The sequence below is a fragment of the Bubalus kerabau genome, chromosome X (genome assembly GCF_029407905.1).
Source record: "Bubalus kerabau isolate K-KA32 ecotype Philippines breed swamp buffalo chromosome X, PCC_UOA_SB_1v2, whole genome shotgun sequence".
Classification (NCBI taxonomy): domain Eukaryota; kingdom Metazoa; phylum Chordata; class Mammalia; order Artiodactyla; family Bovidae; genus Bubalus; species Bubalus kerabau.
Genome location: NC_073647.1, coordinates 65609244 through 65624523, shown reverse-complemented (window position 1 = coordinate 65624523; position 15280 = coordinate 65609244). Strand labels below are relative to the sequence as shown.

At 38.7% G+C, this 15280-nt stretch overlaps 1 protein-coding gene and 1 pseudogene across 1 annotated transcript in view; both read left to right on the top strand.

Annotated features, from left to right (window-relative positions):
* Nucleotides 1-15280, top strand: part of IL1RAPL2 (interleukin 1 receptor accessory protein like 2) — a 554878-nt gene that overhangs the window by 374161 nt on the left and 165437 nt on the right. The window lies entirely within an intron of this gene.
* LOC129639221 (small cell adhesion glycoprotein-like) lies at nt 8789-9082 on the top strand (annotated as a pseudogene).

Genomic DNA, 15280 nt, shown 5'->3' with positions numbered 1-15280 from the left:
TCAATTTGTCTTGGATTTTCTCAGCCTGGAAAGTTTTACAGACTTTGCAAAATGTAACATTATTGACGCATTAGAAATTTCATACATTTTCCCCAGGGAACTTTTGCTAAATATCTATAGCCTACGGCATTTATCCAGGGATTTGTGGGGAGTTTTCTTAAAAGGAAGATAAAATCCTAAAAAAGAAAAAAAAAATCAGAAAGTCACCCTCATGGAGTCACTTCTCTTTAGTACTTTCACTTGTTTGTTAGATTTTACAAAGGTACCCTCTGATACCAGGCCCCAGGGCATATCAACATAATTTGAATAGGAGAATAAGGGAAGATAATAAAACTGTCAAAACTCTGTGTGTGTGTGTAAGAGAGACAGAAACACAGAGAAAGAGAGAAAGACAAAAATTAAAATAATAACCATAAACAAAGCAGTCACAACATTGTTTTTGCCTTCTTTTTTTTAAGCAGTATCCCCTATGCCTCTAATTTTGATTTTGTGACATTCACTGCCTCTCCTCAATGGGCCACATAGCATAGAGTAATTAAAAAGAGAAACACATATGAGTTGCATCTCACTAAAGCTGTTGCTTTAAAAAAGGAAAATCTGAGTATAGTTAAAATCCCTTTGAGCATTCTTATTAAAATCTTATGACACCTTTTTAGGTACCTCAAAATACCACTGGCTTCAGGTGACAGAAAAAGGGAGGGGTGTCATTAAACTCAGGTAAAACTGTCCTGGAATAGTAAGTGACTGATATGTATTTGTAGAAACATTTGAGTTAAATCCCAAACCATTTCAAGTAAGTAATTGTATATATAATTTTTATAAATAGTAATTTATTGCTGAATGGTTGCTGTTATTTGATTGCCATTCCAAATTCCCACAAATTGAGATTTTACATTCTGTCTACAGAAGGAGCATTCATGCCCCTATTTTTAGATACAATAATTCATCAGTAAGTTATGGATAATTAAAAATTGCATTTGGGGCTTCAGCAGCTAACTCTGCACGTCCCTGGGTGCTTTCTCAGTTCTGAGTCCCCTGCGGGTCCCCAAAGTGCCTGCGGTGCCACCCTTGTCGAGTTGAGAGGGATGCGGCAGTGCCAGCCCATCCCCACTGCCACCACCCATCTGCTGGTAAGATTTGCACCTCCTGGGGGCGGTCCTAAGATGGCAAAGGAATAGGATGGGGAGACCATTTTCTCCCCCACAAATGCATTGAAAGATCACTTGAACGCTGAACAAATTCCACAAAACAACTTCTGAATGCTGGCAGAGGACACCAGGCACCCAGAAAGGCAGCCCATTCTCTTCAAAAGGAGGTAGGATAAAATATAAAAGATAAAAAGAGAGACAAAAGAGTTAGGGACAGAGACCCATCCTGGGGAGGGAGTCGTGAGGGAGGAGAAGTTTCCAAACACCAGGAAACCCTCTCACCAGTAGGTCTGTGGGGAGTTTTGGAATCTCAGAGGGTAACATAAGGAGGGGGTGACCCACAGATTATGCACCTAATTGCAACTCCCAGTGGAGAAGAAGCTCAGATGCTCATGTCCACCAGCAGCGAGCGGGGACTGAACAGGGACGTGCGGGCTACATACATGCTTAGGGTAAGGACAGAGCCTGAATGCCCTGAGGACAATCTGAGGGAGCTAACCCGGCTGCACACTGGCCCCTCCCCCCACCGGAGGCGGAGAGGCAGGCGGGCGACAGCCAGAGCTGAAAGGCGAGGGGCAATCTCGGCTCCATACATGGCACCCTGTACCAAACAGTGAGCGGGCTCCCAGTTGCTAACAGAGCCTTCCTGGGATCCTGGATGGTTGACACCCACCAGGAGGGTAACAGTCAGAGATCAGCTCCCCAGAGGAGACACACAGCACACCTGAGATGTCACTCTCGCAGAGCACCCAGGAAACCCAGGGGCTGGGACCAGGAGGTGATAAGACACACTGCCCACCTGGGGAGAGTGCACTCACCAAGCTGGTCACTGGAGCTGCTCGGACCTGGGAAAGGCACAAAATGCAGGCCCAACCGAGTCTGTGCCTTTGTGGAGTACCCGAGAACCTGAACCTGAGCAGAGTAGACCTGGGACGTGCATGCAACCCAGGGCCCACTTTAGACAGTTCCCCTGCAGAGCAACTTGGAGCCTGAGCAGTGTAGACAGGGAAAGCACACACGCCGTGAGTGGGGGCAAGCCCAGTGTGGCCTGACGATGCAAGCACTCCCCACACATGCCAGTGATATTTGTTTGCAGTCTTCCTCCCTCCCCACAGCACAACTGAACCTAAATAAATGACCTCCTTCACCCCCTTGTGTCAGGGTGGAAATTAGACCCTGAAGAGACTTGCAAACAGAGGAATCCAAAATAAAGAAGAGGGAACCGATTTGGAAGTGACAGGTGCAACAGATTAAAACCCTGTAGTTATCAGTGACTACATTGGAAGGGGCCTTATAGACCTTGAGAAGAAGTATAAACTGGAACAAGGAACTATCTGAAACTGAACTGACCCCACACTGTCCTCAACAGCTCCAGAGAAATTCCTAGATATACTTTACTATTATCATTTTTTAATTTAAATTTTTTTTATTTCTAAGTTCTTTATTACTCCTTTAATTTTCATTTTTAAAACCTCCTATTACCTTGCAAAAAAAGACCCTATTTTAAAAACAAATTTCATATATATATTTTTTTTATAATATTTGTGCCTTTGTTTTTTTTTTTATATTGTATTTTGGAGAGTTTAACCTCTACTCTAGATTTTTAATCTTTGCTTTTTGGTATTTGTTATCAATTTTGTACCTTTAAGAATCCAATCTTCAGTACCCATTTTTACTTTGGAGTGTGATTACTGGAATGATTGCTCTCTCCCCTTTTGACTATCCTTTTTCTCCCCCAGGTCACCTCTATCTCCTCCCTCCCCCTTCTCTTCTCTATTTAACTCTGTGAACCTCTCTGGATGTTCCAGGCTGTGGAGAGCAAATAGGGAATTGATTACTGGCTAGATTTCTCATGCCCCTTTTGATTCCCCCTCTTCTCCTCCTGGTCACCTCTATCTCCCTCCTCCCTCTTGTCTTCTCAATGTAACTCTGTGAACCTCTTTGGGTGTCCCTCACTGTGGAGAATCTTTTCACCATTAACCTAGATGTTTTATCATCAGTGCTGTATAGATGTAGAAGTCTTGAGGCTACTGTAAGAATAATACTGAAAGCTAGAGCCAGGAGGCTAAAATCTAAAACTTGAGGACACCAGAAAACTCCTGACTCCAGGGAACGTTAATCGATAAAAGCTCATCCAAAAGCCTCCATACCTACACAGAAACCAAGCTCCATCCAAGAGCCAACAAGTTTCAGAGCAAGACACACCAAGCTAATATTCCAACAATGCAGGAACATAAGCCTGAGCATTAAAATACAGGCGGCCAAAAGTCATACCAAACACATAGATACCTCAAAACTCACTACTGGACACTTCATTGCACTCCAGAGAGAAGAAATCCAGCTCCACCCACAAGAACATGGATGCAAGCTTCCCTAACAAGGAAACCTTGACAAGCTACTCATCCAACACCATCCACAGGGAGGAACCTCCACAATAAAGAGAAGCCACAAATATCCAGCATACAGAAAGGCCACCCCAAACACAGCAATCTAAACAAGATGAAAAGGCAGAGAAATATTCAGCAGGTAAAGGAACATGATAAAAGCCCACCAAACCAAACAAAAGAGGAGAAGATAGCGAGTCTACCTGAAAGAATTCAGAATAGTAAAAATAATCCGAAATCTTAAAAACAAAATGGAGTTACAGATAAACAGTCTGGAAACAAGGATTGAGAAGATACAAGAAAAGTTTAACAAGGACCTAGAAGAAATAAAAAAGAGTCAATCAATAATGAATAATGCAATAACTGAGATGAAAAGCACTCTGGAGGGAACCAACAGTAGAATAACTGAGGCATAAGATAGGATAAGTGAGGTGGAAGATAGAATGGTGGAAATAAATGAAACAGAGAGGAAAAAAGAAAAAATAATTAAAAGAAATGAGGACAACCTCAGAAACCTCTGGGACAATGTTAAATGCCCCAAGATTCTAATCATAGGAGTCCAAGAAGAAGAAGAAGACAAAAAGAAAGGCCATGAGAAAATACTTGAGGAGATAATTTTTGAAAACTGCCCTAAAATGGGGAAGGAAATAGCCACCCAAGTCCAAGAAACCTAGAGAGTCCCAAACAGGATAAACCCAAGGAAAAACACCCCAAGACACATATTAATCAAATTAACAAAGATCACACACAAAGAACAAATGTTAAAAGCAGCAAGGAAAAAACAACAAATAAAACACAAGGGGATTCCCATAAGGATAACAGCTGATCTTTCAATAGAAACTCTTCAGGCCAGAAGGGAATGGCAAGACATACTTAAAGTGATGAAAGAGGAAAATCTACAACCCAGATTACTGTACCCAGAAAGGATCTCATTAACATATGAAGGAGAAATCAAAAGCTTTACAGACAAGCAAAAGCTGAGAGAATTCAGCACCACCAAACCAGCTCTTCAACAAATGCTAAAGGATCTTCTCTAGTCAGGAAACACAGAAAAGGTTTATAAACTCGAACCTAAAACAACAAAGTAAATGGCAACGGGATCATACTTATCAATAATTACCTTAAATGTAAATGGATTGAATGGCCCAACCAAAAGACAAAGACTGGCTGAATGGATAAAAAAACAAGACCCTTATATATGTTGTCTACAAGAGACCCACCTCAACCTAGGGACACATACAGGCTGAAAGTGAAGGGCTGGAAAAAGATATTTCACGCAAATGGAGACCAAAAGAAAGCAGGAGTAGCAATACTCATATCAGATAAAATAGACTTTGAAATAAAGGCTGTGAAAAGAGACAAGAAGGACATGACATAATGATCAAAGGATCAATCCAAGAAGAAGATATAACAATTATAAATATATATGCACCCAACATAGGAGCACCACAATATGTAAGGCAAATGCTAACAAGTATGAAAGGAGAAATTAACAGTAACACAATAATAGTGGGTGACTTTAATACCCCACTCACACCTATGGATAGATCAACTAAACAGAAAATTAGCAAGGAAACAAACTTTAAATGATACAATGGACCAGTTAGACCTAATTGATATCTATAGGACATTACACCCCAAACCAATGAATTTCACCTTTTTCTCAAGTGCACACGGAACCTTCGCCAGGATAGATCACATCCTGGGCCATAAATCTAGCCTTAGTAAATTCAAAAAAAGTGAAATAATCTCAAGCATCTTTTCTGATCAAAATGCGGTAAGATTAGATGTTAACTACAGGAAAAAAAAAACTATTAAAAATATAACCATATGGAGGCTAAACAACACACTTCTGAATAACCAACAAATCATAGAAAAAATCAACATATGCATAGAAACAAATGAAAATGAAAACACAACAACTTAAAATCTATGGGATTCAGTAAAAGCAGTGCTAAGGGGAAGGTTCATAAGCAATACAAGCTTACCTCAAGAAACAGGAGAAAAATCAAATAAATAACTGAACTCTACACCTAAAGCAACTAGAAAAGGAAGAAAATAAGAACCCCAGGGTTAGTAGAAGGAAAGAAATCATAAAAATTAGGGCAGAAATAAATGCAAAAGAAAGAAAGGAGACCATAGCAAAAATCAACAAAGCTAAAAGCTGGTTCTTTGAGAAGATAAATAAACTAGACAAACCATTAGCCAGACTCATCAAGAAACAAAGGGAGAAGAATCAAATCAACAAAATTAGAAATGGAAATGGAGAAATCACAACAGACAACACAGAAATACAAAGGATCATAAAAGACTACTATAAGCAACTATATGCCAATAAATTGGACAACTTGGAAGAAATGGAAAAATTCTTAGAAAAGTACAACTTTCCAAAACTGAACCAGGAAGAAATAGAAAATCTTAACAGACCCATCACAAGCACAGAAACCGAAATTGTAATCAGAAGTCTTCCAACAAACAAAAGCCCAGGACCAGATGGCTTCACAACTATTTCTTTCAAAAATTTAGAGAAGAGCTAACACCTATCCTACTCAAACTTTTCCAGAAAATTGCAGAGGAAGGTAAACTGCCAAACTCATTCTATGAGGTCACCATCACCCTAATACCAAAACCAGACAAAGATGCCACAAAAAAAGAAAACTACAGGCCAATATCACTGATAAACATAGATACAAAAATCCTTAACAAAATTCTAGCAAACAGAATCCAACAACATATTAAAAAGATCATACATCATGACCAAGTGGGCTTTATCACAGGGATGCAAGGATTCTTCAATATTCACAAATCAATCAATGTGATACACCACATTAACAAATTGAAAGATAAAAAACCATATGATTATCTCAATAGATGCAGAGAAAGCCTTTGAAAAATTCAGCATGCATTTATGATAAAAAAACCCTCAGAAAGCAGTAATAGAAGGAACATACCTCAACATAATAAAAGCCATATATGATAAACCCACAGCAAACATTATCATCAATGGTGAAAAACTGAAAGCATTTCCCTTAAAGTCAGAAACAGGACAAGGATGCCCACTCACCACTAATATTCAACATAGTTTTGGAAGTTTTAGCCACAGCAATCAGAGAAGAAAAAGAAATAAAAGGAATCCAGATTGGAAAAGAAGAAGTAAAACTCTCACTCTTTGCAGATGACATGATCCTCTACATAGAAAACCCTAAAGACTCCACCCGAAAATTACTAGAGCTAATTAATAAATAGAGTAAAGTTGAAGAATATTAAATTAACACACAGAAATCCCTTGCATTCCTATACACTAATAATGAGAAAACAGAAAGAGAAATTAAGGAAACAATTACATTCACCATTGTAATGAAAAGAATAAAATACTTAGGAATAAAGCTACCTAAAGAAACAAAATACCTATATCTAGAAAACTAAAAACACTGATGAAAGAAATCAAAGATGTCTTTGATGGAGAAATATACCATGTTAATGGATCGGAAAAATCAACATAGAGAGAATGAGTATACTACCCAAAGCAATCTATAGATTCAATGCAATTCCTATCGAACTACCAATGGTATTTTTCAGAGAATGAGAACAAATAATTTCACAATTTGTATGGATATACCAAAAACCTCAAATAGCCAATGCAATGTTGATAAAGAAGAATGAAACTGGAGGAATCAACCTGCCTGACTTCAGACTATACTACAAAGCTACAGTCATCAAGACAGTATGATACTGGCACAAAGACAGAAATATAGGTCAATGGAACAAAGAAAGACCAGAGATAAATCCACACGCCTATGGACACCTTATCTTTGACAAAGGAGGCAAGAATATACAATGGAGAAAAGACAATCTCTTTAACAAGTGGTGCTGGGAAAACTGGTCAACCACATGTAAAAGAATGAAACTAGAACACTTTATAACACCATACACAAAAATAAACTCAAAATTGATTAAAGATCTAAATGTAAGATCAGAAACTATTAAACTCCTAGAGGAAAACATAGGCAAAACACTCTCTGACATAAATCATAGCAGGATCATCTATGAACCACCTCCCAGGGTAATGGAAATAAAAGCAAAAATGAACAAATGGGACCTAATTAAACTTAAAAGCTTTTGCACAACAAAGGAAACTATAAGCAAGATGAAAAGGCAGCCTTCAGAATGGGAGAAAATAATAGCAAATGAAGCACCTGACAAAGAATTAATCTCAAAAATATACAAGCAGCTCCTGCAGCTCAATTCCAGAAAAATAAATGACCCAATCAAAAAATGGGCCAAAGAACTGAACAGACATTTATCCAAAGACATACAGATGGCTAACAGACATATGAAAAGATGCTCAACATCACTCATTATCACAGAAATGCAAATCAAACCACAATGAGTACCATCTCACACTGGTCAAAATGGCTGCTATCCAAAAGTCTACAAACAATAAATGCTGGAGAGGGTGTGGAGAAAATGGAACTCTCTTACGCTGTTGGTGGAAATGCAAACTAGTACAGCCACTATGGAGAACAGTGTGGAGATTCCTTACAAAACTGGAAATAGAACTGCCATACAACCCAGCAGTGCCACTGCTGGGCATACACACTGAGGAAACCAGAAATGAAAGAGACACATGTACCCAAATGTTCATCGCAGCACCATTTACAATAGCCAGGACATGGAAGCAACCTAGATGTCTATCAGCAGATGAATGGATAAGAAAGCTGTGGTACATATACACAATGGAATATTACTCAGCTATTAAAGAGAATGCATTTGGATCAGTTCTAATGAGGTGGATGAAACTGGAGCCTATTATACAAAGTGAAGTAAGTCAGAAAGAAAAACACCAACAGAGTATATTAATGCGTATATATGGAATTTAGAAAGATGGTAATGATGCCCCTATATACAAGACAGCAAAAGAGACACAGATGTAAAGAACAGACTTCCGGATCTGTGGGAGAAGGTTAGGGTGGGATGATTTGAGAGAATAGCATTGAAACATGTATATTATCATTTGTGAAATAGATTGCCAGTCCAGGTTTGATGCAGGGCTAGTGCACTGGGATGACCCTGAGAGATGGGATATGGAGGGAGGTGAGAGGGGGGTTCAGGATGGGGAACACGTGTACATCCATGGCTGATTCATGTGAATGCATGGCAAAAACCACCACAATATTGTAAAGTAATTAGCCTCCAATTAAAATTTTAAAAAATAAAGATTAGCACCTCCCTACTGGTGCCCGTCCTGCTGCCACAATGACTAGCCTCCCAACCATGCCTCCTCCAGAACAAGAACTGTTGGCTACCACAATTATACAGGCCACTGAGGCCCTGTCCCTGATAACTGAAGCCAGCACAGCCCTCATTGCAGTTGTTATCACCGTGGTCTTCCTCACTCTGCTCTCAGTTGTGATTTTGATCTTCTTTTACCTGTAGAAGAACAAAGGCAGCTATGTCACCTATGAACCTGCAGATGACAAGCCCAGCGCCATTGTTCTAATGGAGAATGACTCAGCGAAGGGCAGGGAGAAGGAAGAATATTTCATCTAATGGTTCCCAGTCCCCAAGGAGCTTATCCAGGCTCCAGTGCTAACACACTATTTATTAGGTGAAAGTTTTACCTGAAAACGGTGAGAAGCATCCACTGATACGGGTAGACCTGAGCTCCTTCATATGCAGAGTACATCATGAGAAATGCTAGGCTGGAAGAAGCACATGCTGGAATCAAGATTGCCGGGAGAAATATCAATAAACTCAGATATGCAGATGACACCACCCTTATGGCAGAAAGTGAAGAGGAACTAAAAAGCCTCTTGATGAAAGTGAAAGAGGAGAGTGAAAAAGTTGGCTTGAAGCTCAACATTCAGAAAACTAAGATCATGGCATCTAGTCCCATCACTTCATGGCAGATAGGCGGCAAAACAGTGGAAACAGTGTCAGACTTTATTTTTCTGGGCTCGAAAATCACTGCAGATGGTGATTGCAGCCATGAAATTAAAAGACACTTACTCCTTGGAAGGAAAGTTATGACCAACCTAGATAGCATATTGAAAAGGAGAGATATTACTCTGCCAACAAAGGTCCGTCTAGTCAAGGCTATGGTTTTTCCAGTGGTCACATATGGATATCAGAGTTAGACTGTGAAGAAAGCTGAGCACCGAAGAATTGATGCTTTTGAACTGTGGTGTTGGAGAAGACTCTTGAGAGTCCCTTAGACTGCAAAGAGATCCAACCAGTCCATCCTAAAGGAGATCAGTCCTGGGTGTTCATTGGAGGGACTGATGCTGAAGCTGAAACTCCAATATTTTGGCCACCTCATGCAAAGAGTTGACTCATTGGAAAAGACCCTGATGCTGGGAGGGATTGGGGGCAGGAGGAGAAGGGGACGACAGAAGATGAGATGGCTGGATGACATCACCAACTCGATGGACATGGGTTTGGGTAAACTCCGGGAGTTGGTGATGGACAGGGAGGCCTGGCGTGCTGCGATTCATGGGGTCGCAAAGAGTCAGACACGACTGAGTGACTGAACTGAACTGAACTGAACTGAGCTCCTTCCAGAACATGGACCAAAATGCCAGCATCACTGACACCAGGGGGCAAAAAGAAAGCTGTTTATGTCTCTAGCCAGGCCTCTGTCACACAGCTTCTGACTGATGAGTGAGATGGAGCGGTATTGGGCAACACTGGAGTATATACCCAGTCATCTTCACTTTTTCACAGGTTGAAGGGAAGAAGAGAGTTGGGGGTCACTTAATGCTCCTCTTTCCCTTACCTGGTCACCTAGTGACAACCTGAGTGGAAGTAATATCCTTAGTTCTTCCCAGAGGCGGGAGACCACAAGGAAAGGCCAGACCAGGAGGGCCAGGAGACTATGGAGACCTCCCTCCTGATGAATGTGCCACATCCCTTAATCTGAGCCCTTCCTTTCCCTAACCCCTCAACAATCTAGACATATGCTATTTTTATCAGAATTAAAACCATTCGTTGATACAGAAATCAGATTCTCATGTGCAAGAAATTACCATCTTTATACTTTGACTTATCTTTGCTGCAACCTTTGTGACAGTTTGCTTTGTTGCTGTTGTTCAGTCTCCGTCATGTCCAACTCTTTGTGACCCCATGAACTGCAGTATGCCAGGCTTCCCTGTCCTCCTCTATCTCCTGGAGTTTGCTCAAGTTCATGTCCATTCTTTGCTTACTCAACTCTTTTGCCTGTGTTTTCTCCCAAGCAAAGGGGGCCCCAGAGAAGTTTCAGAAGTTCCCAGAACTATCTCAGGGGTTTGAAACAGAGATTTTCCTGGGAAATTTGTCCTAGAAAAGGGTCATTAGAAACATACCTGGGAGATGAGTTGTTTAGCCTCCATCCTAGCAAGGGCCAGTATGTCCCTGATCCATTCTGTGTGCACACAGAGGGAACCGGGAAAAACTTGTGACTTTTCCCACCAGTGCTCTTTCTATCAAGCCCAGAGAGGCTTCTGGGATCTCATTTCATCCATCTCAAGATGAGGCATATTTAAAAGGTACAGTGTTATGGTAGAAATCATTAACTCTCCATGCATTGTTTACTTTGGAACTAAACTAAACCTCCTTCAAGGTCTTAACTATACTGTCTCCATTTTTCAAGCTCAAGTCCACCCAAGGTAAGACCCAAGAGTTGAAAAATCAATCTTAGCAACTTATATTCCAGTTTTCAGCATTTCTCCAAACAGAATTTTTGAAAAACTGAAGGTCACCCTGATCTTACAACTTAACAAGTTGTTAAACAAAAAAACATTTGCCTCAAGTCAAACTTAAGGGCAAGTGAGGAGACTCATTTGTTCCCTTATTTCTAAGTTTATGTTCTGAATTCCTCTGGCCTCAATAGGCTTTTAAGAATCTGAAAGTACTTAGGAAGTAAAGTGAAGAAAAGCTAAACATCTAGAATGGAACTCATGAAAATGGTCAAATCTTAGCCTTGTACTCCTGCATTTATTTCAAAGACTTCATTAAAAAAATTACATTTGATTAATGGTTTATACTTTTCATTTTACATTACTTCTTTGATCCTGACAACAAACCAGTGTGGAAGATTATGAAGTCCATTGAGTTAAAAACTCACATATCTAGCAGTTAACTAAATCTGAAATTTTGGTCACATGATATACAGTCTTACACTCTGTGGCAGGCAGTAAGACTGTCAGAAATATTTCAGTCCTTCTAGCTATATGGTAGGAATGCACTTTCCTGCCCAGCTGAAATTAGGTGTGGCCAACATGACTTACTTTGGTCATTGAAATGTGAGCAGAAGTGACACATGTCATTTCTTGGTGGAAGCATTTAATTGACAGTGCTTAGCTTCAGCTTATCAATTATCTTTCTTTGGTGATTGTTGAAGCCCTTTTTAAAGATAGATCCTCCTTTAGCCTGGGTTTTTAATGATTACCTTGGACAAAGCCTCTACCCCATCAACCTATATTGTATGTGAAACCTAAATAAAAATAAAGTTTTACTATTTTAAGTAAATGATATTTGGATTATTGTTTCCTTTTGAGACATAATCTATTTTATCCTGACTTACAAATATATTCTTTCAGTGGGAATCACAAGTGTATTCTCATTTAAGTATGTCTTCCTAATGGCTTCATATCTGTTGAAACTTACTCTTTTGGGGCTAGCAATATTTTTGCACAGCTACATTACAACATTTTATAACAACTCTCAGTTTAAAGAATTTTAGGTTTGATAGACATGCTGGAATGAGAGTCAATGCTCTATTCTTTTTAAGTGTAGTGATGATAGATTAATCACAGATTAAGAACTTAAAGAAATTTCATGAGTAGCAATTCTACCTCCCCCTGTTAAAGCCAGAGAGCATTTTCTCTTCTTCCATTGTATATACTTTGCATTGGCAAGAAAGATATTTGACATGAAAGGGGAAAACTATGAATAGTAGAGAAGAAGAAGAAGACAAGGCAGTGATCACAATACCATGAATTTGGGAACTATTGAGCCTAACTGCACTTCAGATTTTACCTATAAAAGAGGAAAAAGGAGAAGAATGTATAGGAATTGGAGAGAGAGGATAGTCATCTTTAGCACCACTTTGAATCAATATTCCCTTATGTTAAAATAGAAATAGATTTCTCTGAATATAATGGATCATTTTTGAGAGTGCACATGTTAGATATTATCACCACAGCATTAAAAAAAAAATTAGCAGTCAACTTCTTGAAGCCATAATTCAGGGTTAAATGTAGCTTTCCCCTCATCATGTTCAAAAGCTCACTTTCTTTCCTTGACTGAAGTTACCAAATCACTAATAAGGAAAAATGAAGTACAGTCTATAGACTGTTAGAATCATAAGCTTTATAAATGGAAGAAGCCTTAGAAATTGTGTGTTTCAACTCTGTCTCTTATACATGAGGAAACTGAGATTCAGAAAGAAGAGTCTTGGCTCATTTCATACACAACTCTCTACATTTCCTGGATATATACATGTGATTGCCAGAATTTTTATCTATCTAATAAAGTCTTAAAAGTAATAACCAAGTTCCTAACTTTTCTGTAAGCAATTTTGGTAGACTGAAACAAACTGGATCCTCTGTGTGTTGGTAAATGACAATATTATTAATGGTGGTGATGATGATAAATAATTAAAATTAGTTGTGATATAGGAAATTGGGCTGCTATAACACAACAACAAAACAAGTACTCATTGTCTTAACCAAGATTGAAGTGGCTTGTTTATTTTCCCCTTTGAATGTTCATCTACATGTAAGTAATCCACGGTTGCTGTAGTAGATCTTTGTTGTCAAGGCTCCAGGCTCCTTCCCTTTGTGACTGCATTATCCTCCCTTGCCCTAATCCACAGGGTCAAAGATGATAATCTCAACACTGTGGTCATAGTAGGTAATGATCCCCTCATGATATGTTACTCTTTTTGATAGCAATTTATTCCTACTTGATTTATTCTTAAAGAGCATTATCTTAATTCAAATGGAATGTTACCTAGCATAATCACCATACTAAAACTTAACAACTATTTCTCTGTAAAGGATAACACTTAAAAGAAGAAAATTAATGTCTACTAATGCTTGATAACTTGAGAGTGTGATAACGGAGATGTTGGGGAGGCTCACAAACACTAGACCACAGAAGATAGCTACCCACTCTGCTTATATATTGGGTTAAACCCTTGCTTTGCCCCTTGTTTCCTCTCTTTTACTAAGGAGGAAATTATCATAGCCTTCCTTAGTCATCAGTCCCTAGATTAAACTTAAAAATCATATTTTTAAAACTTTACCTGGGAATGAAGATATTCCAAGTATTTCTAACTTCACTTTTTCCTTCAGAGTAAGGACACTTGGTCTGCTTGTCCAATGACATAATTGATCATAGAAGCATTTGGTGATATCAGTCTTTCCCTGCCATGCCCAATATTTATCAGATTCTGAATTTTCCGCCACTCGGGAGACACAAACATCTAGGGAAAAAAAGTGATTTACAAGAAACTTTAACGTCAGGAAAAAGTAAAATGAACCACAAGGATAAGTTACTATGTCAAATCCAATGAAGCAAATAATTCTTAGAAGATGGTTTATTTTCCAAGTGAAAGCATAGACTTATGAAATACTTAGGAAAGCTTGAGTTTGTTTTATGTCCAGGAATATAGTTTGTGGATGGAAATTAATTACTTTTTTGTCCTAGATCTCTCTGAGGTTAATGTGTCTTAAGTACAGGTGTACCTTGTTTAAAGTAAACCTAACATTTGAAAATCCCAATTGGCACAAAAATCAAAATTAGTTTTTGGCTCTATAAAAGGATTGAAGACAGGATTTCTTTATATACCATGGTACTCTAGTTCAAGAGTCAGCAAACTATGACCCAAGAAGAACCAAATATGACAAGCCCTTATTTTTGTAAACAAACTTTTATTAGCACACAGTCATGCCCATTCATTAAGTTTAGAAATTATTTATGGCTGTTTTTATACACTACATTGGCAAAGTTGTTGCAACAGTAACTCTCTGACTAGCAAAACATGAATTATTTGCTATCTGGCCCTTTACAGAAACAAGTTTGATAAGTCCTACTCTAGTGCATTCAGATTACTCTGGTGTTATTCATATTGCACAAATGTGATTTATTTGGAGAAATTAAACATATTTTGATATGGCTGGAGAATAGTGCACAGATACAAAAGTGATAAAGCTAGTGGAGTGGAAAGAAGTCATAAAGAACTTCATGTATTTAGTTAAAGAGTTTAAACTTGATCCTGAAAATAGTAGGAAACTGTGAATGGCATTATTTCAGTGGACTGGTGTGATTTGGAAAGAAATCAATTAGGAAAGTATTGTTAACCAGTCAAGAAATGATGAATACCTGAGTTTATGTGGTAAAGTCCAAATGAAGTTGAAGGAAACAGATGCTAATGTTATTAACAAGACAGAAACAGCATGATTTTGTGAATTAGTGAATGAATGTTAGCAGCAAGGAAAAGGGAGAAATGTAGGTTGACTTAGATATCTGACTTAGGAAACTACACTCATGTTAGCACACCATAAGACAAGGAGGAAAATTTCAGGGAAATAAAACGTGTTTGGTTTTGTGCATGCTGAATATTATATGCATGTGAGACATTCAGGTGGAAATAGTCCTTCAGCAAGTTGCAACATAAGTTTGGAACACAAGAGTTCTGAGATACAGACTTGAAGTCATCAGAATTAACTGGAAATGTAGGCCATAATTTGGAATAAATCATTCAGA